This window comes from Nematolebias whitei, chromosome 12 (assembly GCF_014905685.2).
Source record: "Nematolebias whitei isolate Nwh7 chromosome 12, NemWhi1, whole genome shotgun sequence".
In the NCBI taxonomy this organism is placed as follows: domain Eukaryota; kingdom Metazoa; phylum Chordata; class Actinopteri; order Cyprinodontiformes; family Rivulidae; genus Nematolebias; species Nematolebias whitei.
The window spans coordinates 46,963,251-46,969,886 of NC_056509.1; the positions used below are offsets into that span (position 1 = coordinate 46,963,251).

At 43.5% G+C, this 6,636-nt stretch overlaps 2 protein-coding genes across 3 annotated transcripts in view; one reads left to right on the forward strand and one right to left on the reverse strand.

The window, feature by feature from the left end:
- si:dkeyp-72h1.1 (uncharacterized protein LOC799956 homolog) overlaps positions 1 to 6,636 on the forward strand; it is an 87,958-nt gene that overhangs the window by 4,274 nt on the left and 77,048 nt on the right. The window lies entirely within an intron of this gene.
- Positions 1 to 6,636, reverse strand: part of LOC119418652 (MAP/microtubule affinity-regulating kinase 3) — a 46,836-nt gene that overhangs the window by 1,715 nt on the left and 38,485 nt on the right. The window lies entirely within an intron of this gene.

Sequence of the window (6,636 nt, forward strand, 5' to 3'; positions counted from 1 at the left end):
CATCCATCCATCCATCCATCCATCCATCCATCATCCATCATCCATCTATCCATCCATTATCTTTTCCCGCTTCTTTCTTTGTGGGGGTCACTGATGCCCATGTCCAGCAGTCAGTGTGCGAGAGGGGGGTTACACCCTGGACAGGTCTTCAGTCCATCACAGGGACACATAGAGACAAACAACCATTCACGCTCTCTCTCACCTAAAGACAATTTCGAGTTATCAGTCTAACATGCATGTTTTTGGTCTGTGTAAGAAAACCCACGCAGCACGGAGAGAACATGCAAACTCCGCCCAGAAAGAACAACAAAGTCCATGTTCAATAATCAGGAATACAATCCAACATTTTTCAGTCAGGTCATCTGGACAGTTTCTTTTTTTTTGTGCTGAAATGTTTCACCTTCCAGACCGAAGGCAAAACATTTCAGCACAAAAAAAAAAAACTGTCCAGATGACCTGACTGAAAAATGTTGGGTCCACCCAGAAAGGTCTCCGTCTGGAGCGCCTAACGTCACTGTCAAAACTGAATCAAAATGGCAACACCTCCTTCTCTTCTCCTCATAAGATAATCTTGGGGTTTTGCCATTGAATGAAAGGAAAACAGTGAAACTCGTTTGTAAAGAATCATCAGAAACCAGTGAGACTTGTCTGATGTTGAAATGATTACTGGCCCAGAGTTAAAACAACATCATCTAACCTGCAAACAGAACATCTGGGGTTGGCTCCTGGTTAACAGCGTGCTTCTCTCCTGCAGCCGTCTGAGGAGTAACGTGGAGGGCAAGTATCTGATGGACAGCGTCCCCTTCAGCTGCTGCAGCTCCCTCGCCCCTCGGCCCTGCGTCCAGCACCAGCTCAGCAGCCTCTCGGAGGACTTGGGTCACGGCGAGCAGAACCAGCAGCTGAACCTGTGGCGGAGAGGCTGCAGGCAGGCCCTGCTGGACCACTACACCGGCATCATGCGGTCCATCGGCCTCACCGTGCTCCTCATCTGGCTCTTTGAGGTACTTACAGTCACCCTAACGTCCAAACAGAGGACACGTAGATCTTCAGGGGTGTCTTTGGGCCCCAGTGAAACCAAGGTCTCCAACTCCTGAAGGTCCACTCTTCTGCACGTTTCAAATGTTTTCATGTTTGATCAGACATGGCTGAGAAGTTATTAACAGGGTTTTGCAGAACTGGAGGATTTCTCTATAAATCAGTCGGAAACGTCTCAACGTGCAGGACAACGGGCCGAGACGTCCAGAAGTGGGAGCTCTGTAACAAAATACAAATATTCAGCAGAGAGAAACCATAAAGTTTTAGTCGTTTGTGTTTAATCTTAAAAATAATTTTCTGTCAGGTGATTTTATAAGATGTGTGTGATCTGTTAGCTCTCAGAGTGTGTTGATGACGACTCTCGCTACTATCACACAAAAACATCTGCACATTCACAGATGTTGCCATTTTTGTGTTGGTAAATCTGCTGATTTATTTACCCACAATGCACCTGGATGCCTTGTATTTGGATTAGTGATTTCAAAGTGTCACATTACAAATGTCTGATACAATATGAACACAAAGAAGAGTTTTCAACAGCTGACATGAAGCCTAAACTAGATCTTTCCTTCCAGCTGCTGGTTCTGACCGGAGTTCGGTACCTGCAGACGGCCATGGAGAACGTGATCCGGCTGGGGGACCCGGACTCGGAGTCGGAGGGCTGGATTCTTGAGAAAAGTCTGGCAGAAACGGCCTGCTACAACTTCGACATCATCAAGAACCTGGGGAAGTGCTACCAGGTGGACGACGACCCCAACATCAACGTCCCGACGGCAGCTGCTGAGCAGGAGGTGCCGTCCCAGCAGGTCCAGGTCCAGGTCCAAAAGAACAACTAACATCCAGACTGCAGCTGCATTTACACTAAACGTTCTGCCTTCAGAAAAGAGTTAAAGGAACTTAAAAACTGTTTTTTTAATATTATTATTTGATGTTATGGAGAATAAATGTATTCACTGTAACAGAGGCACTTAAAATATTTCTAAACCAGTTTCTCCTGGTTGATCGCTGTGCTTTATGAAATCGATGAGGTGCTACGGTCCAATTCCGTCAGAATGGGCCAGAAACTGCTGGGCTGGACCAGTTCAGTCTTCAGGAGACAGAACGTGGAGCAGCAGGTCCTCAAAGGAAAATCTACTTCATCAGAACGGGCCTTTGTGGCTGTTCGTCTCTTCCACAAGGACTAATTTTAAGATACAAACACTGAAATTATGTGTGGTAGTAGCTGAGAGTCACTCCCAGCAGATATTCCAAGAGCTAACTGATCGCTGAGCGTTGCCATTAAAGTCATTGTATCTGTCTGCTCCCAGAATGACTCATAAACTGAGGGAAAGATTTAAATGAAACGTTCAGATATGCCTCTACAAACTACGGTGGCCCTAAGGTGTAAATGAACATTTGAACAAATGGAATTACATTAAGATGTAATGCGATAGACTAAGCTTTTTCCTTAGTTGACCCATGTCCCAGGAGAAATTTGATAGTTGACCCTCATCCGAGGTCTAACGGGGGAGTCAGATTCAGATAAGCTACAATTGCTGATTTCTTCAGGCAGACTGTTTTTTTCTTGTCAGCCTTGAGTCCTGCTGGAACTTTCCAGATCCAGATTGGCCAGGTTTGTGAGGATTCCACTGATCCGTGCTATGAGCATTCTTCAAGGTCGTCTCCAACATGCTGGCGAGTCCTAGAAGCCGCAGGTGGTCCGTGATTCTCACAAATCGCTTCCATCCTGCGGTTTAGCTCGTAAATCAGCTGATTTTGAGTACTCGTCGCATGAACCAAACCTTCACACAGACCTGGTAGTTTTGTCATGACCGAAACTGCTGCCGATGTCGTCCTCAAAAGTTGATAACACAGGAACCTGTCAATGCTAAAAAGCAGAAACCCTGCTATCATGAATCCAATTATATAAATGTCTTCAGTGACGTCCTGAGACAGAACAGAAAGACACATCAGCTCCCAGACGCCCCACAGATCCATGATGTATCCTGAGTGAGTCTGAACGGGGCATGAGGGCTCTCCAGTACCCTGTCGCTTTGTTGAAAAGATTTTGTCGATTGTGTTGAAAGTGCAGCTCACCAGATCCATAATAGTATTTTTCGTTCGGAAGATGTGTAACAGGAGCACGAGACACAGACAGAGAGCAAAAACTGGAGGGAGAGGAGAACAGGGGAGGGAGAAGAGAAGGCGTCCGCGTTGAGAGAGAAGTAAGTAAAACACTTCTTCATTCTGAAGAGCTGCAACAAACTCAGTCTTATAAATAGTTCCTTCTCATTGTGGATCAACCAGTTTGTTGTTGACATCCAGAAGATTGTCCCAAAGATCCAGTCCCCCGGCACAAACAGAGTAATATTGTGTATGTTGTTCAGTGTCAGGAGGGTGATCAGTCATACATTGGGGAAACTAAACAGCCACTGGACCAGCACAGAAGATCAACATCATCAGCCAGGACTCTGAGGTCTACACTCATCTCCAGACCAGAGGTCACTCTTTCAGGGATGAAGATGTTCACATCCTGGACAGAGAGGAACGATGGTTTGAGAGAGGAGTAAAGGAGGCCATCTTTGTGAAAAGAAATCGTCCATCATTAAACAGGGGCGGAGCCTCTGTGTTCAACTCTTACAAAGCTGTGATTGCTAGAATCACTCATCCTCTGTGAATAGTGAACAGACATCAGGGCGCTAACAATCAGTCATTAAGCTGATGGTCCTCCTTTATCATGAGAGTTCTGTCAACTACAAACTGGTCGATCCACCATGAGAAGGTGCCGTTTATAAGATGGAGTTTGTTGCAGCTCCTCAGACTGAAGAAGTTCTCTGGATAAAAGATTAAACGTTTCTACAAGAAGAATCTGACCAGAAGACCTGACTTAACCTTGTTAGATCCATCCTTTATCTTCCCGCTTCTTCTCTTCGGGTCGCTGGTGCCCGCAGCTGCATCTTTGTTCCCGTGCAGCGTAACGTGATCTTAAACTCTGCAGGTGACGGCTGTGAGACGCGTTCCTTCAAGGAATGCTCGGCCTCGACCACCGTTTCCGTGTCCTCCGTCCGTTTCCAGTTCCCCCTCCTGCTGGTTTCCTGCAGCCCGTGAAGACGGTTGACTGACTCCAGACTGAGTGACGGGAACACGTCTGGTGAACACGTCATAAAGCTCATCCCAGCTGTTGCTGTAAGAGCTTCTCACCAACCACCTGCACACAGACCCGTTTCAGCCTTCAGGGCTGACGTGGTTGTTGTTTATTTGTTTATTTATTCTAAATGTTCACAACAGAGGAGCTGATGGTGTTAAAGGATCCAGTGATCGTCAGTTTCAGGATCTGGTTTCATTTGTAGAGATGATGAATCAGATCTGACACCAGCTTTTACTTCACAAAAGAAATCTACTAAAATCTTGATGCCTTTTCTTCTGCTGCTGCTTCTAATATTTATGTTCATGTTTTGACTCAGTTCTGTACGTTGAGGTTCATGATTTCTCCAGCGAAAGCAACAATTTAAAGCCGTAGTTTAGATGTGAACGGTGTAATCTAGTTTAGCAGCAGAGCTAACGAGTTGGAGCAGCTTTTCACTGAACAATAATGCTGTTTTTTCTTTATTGTGATTTTTTTCTTTAATAAACTTCTCGTCTCTCGTTGTGTTTCCCATCATTGTGTCTGCTTAAAAAAAAATTAAAATTCAGACGGATCTTTGTCCTCGTTTGTGTCTCGTTTTGAACAGGTTGGACCCAGAATACAGACGGGACTCAGAGTGCTCAAAAACAAACTAAATTTATGGGAAATGTTAAAAATACGAACGCTGGAACCCATAAGAGGACTGACACGGCGCAAAAAGGGGTTTTTCTTAATTCTGAGGGGATTCTTTAATTCCAGAATTAAGGGGAATACAATGATTGCACCGTGGCTCTGATCCTCTTCTGCAGATGAATATAAAAGCTGAGGAAAGTGGAAACACCTGAGCTGGATGAACGCCGGCACAGAGAAACCCTCAAACAATAAAACCAGTTAAAACTATAAAGAAAACAACAACAACAACAACAACAGATGCTTAGAGTTTGTAGCTCTGCAGCTGTGCAGGAAGAGATGCTTATAATCCTGAACATGTATCTGAGTAGCAGCCTTGAGTTTACAAAACTACTTAAAATTTAAAAGACTCACCTTCAAGGACTCCCTCTCTGTTGAAATACGCCGGAGCATCCTTCCTGAAAGAAAACAATTAAACGATTCCTTTACTCACTTTAAGGTCTTCACACTGACGTTCATGCAAGAAGAGTAAAAATGACACATCTTTTAGTTTTGCTGTGAAATTTAAACAGTTTACTGAAGAGTGTCGGAGAAAACACAACTCCGAACCAGAGAAGTCCGAACAGACTGAGCATGAAATAATCATCAAAACAGCGATTCTTGCATTTATTTACATTATTGTTTATGTGCTGATCGTCTGAAGCCACAACATAAAGCTCATCACTAAAGTATGTGTTGAGGAGGATCCTCAGCTACTTCAACTTCTGTAAGTTGGCTGATTTGTTGCTACGTGTTCTCCAAGCTCTGCTGGCTGTGGCAGCCGTCGCATATTCAACTGGTTCCAGAAGTTAACTGGTTGTGCATCCAGCGATTCATTTCTGGAAGTTTTAATTAAAATTTATACGCTCGTGGGAAACTTTTGCAAACATACAAGCAAAGTTGACTGGAATAGTTAAAATACAATTTTATTTTTAATCAAGACCGTGCACTCAGACTATATTTTGGGGAACAGTCTCAGCAACTACCACACCAGCTTTGAGCTCTGGCTGTAAAAATGACAGAATCATTAGTGGCAGCCATCTTGAAAGAGGCTGATTACAAACGTTAATAGGTTTCAGATTCCATCCGATGACTGATTTCTGCAAGTTTCAGTAAAATCTGTTCAATGGTTCATGAGATATTTTGCTAACAGACAGAAGGGCCTTCTCCTACTCCACTCCTGTAACATGGAACACAAAAAGATATGAAGTTGTTGTCTTTGACCTCTTTAAGGGATTATAAACATCTGCTAAGTTCATGGCAAAAAACCAACACAGACGTTCCTGTTTTTATTTTACACCGTTTTATAGCTGTTTTTTTAATTTTGTATTATATCAATTTTTTATTTACTTTTCATTTTATATGCTTTTAAATGAATGTTCATTGTTGTGTGTACCTCGTTTGCAGTTTTTGTTTAAACGTGTCTCTCTTGTAAATGAGTCCTCGAGACTCAGTGTGAGACTAACCTGTAGAAATAAAGGTTGAATAAAAATAAAACCAACAAAGTCTATGCTCAATAATCCATGTATACAATCCAACAATTTTCAGTGAAACTGTCCAGATGACCTGACAGAAAATTGTTGAATAAAAACAAACATTTTATTTGAATCACACGTCTGTGCCAAAGGTGTCCACCAGGGGGCGGCAGAGACGAGCAATTCCCTGAACAGCGTGTCCTTCTGAAACTCAGTGACCCTCAGAGTCTGAACATCGTGTAGTCATCAGGTACAGTTTGTCCACTTTTCATTTAGTGCAGTTGTGTGTTTTCAGGCCGTGACTGTGTTGTGTGTTTGTGGTTGTTGTGGTTAAAAACATGAAGATGACATGTT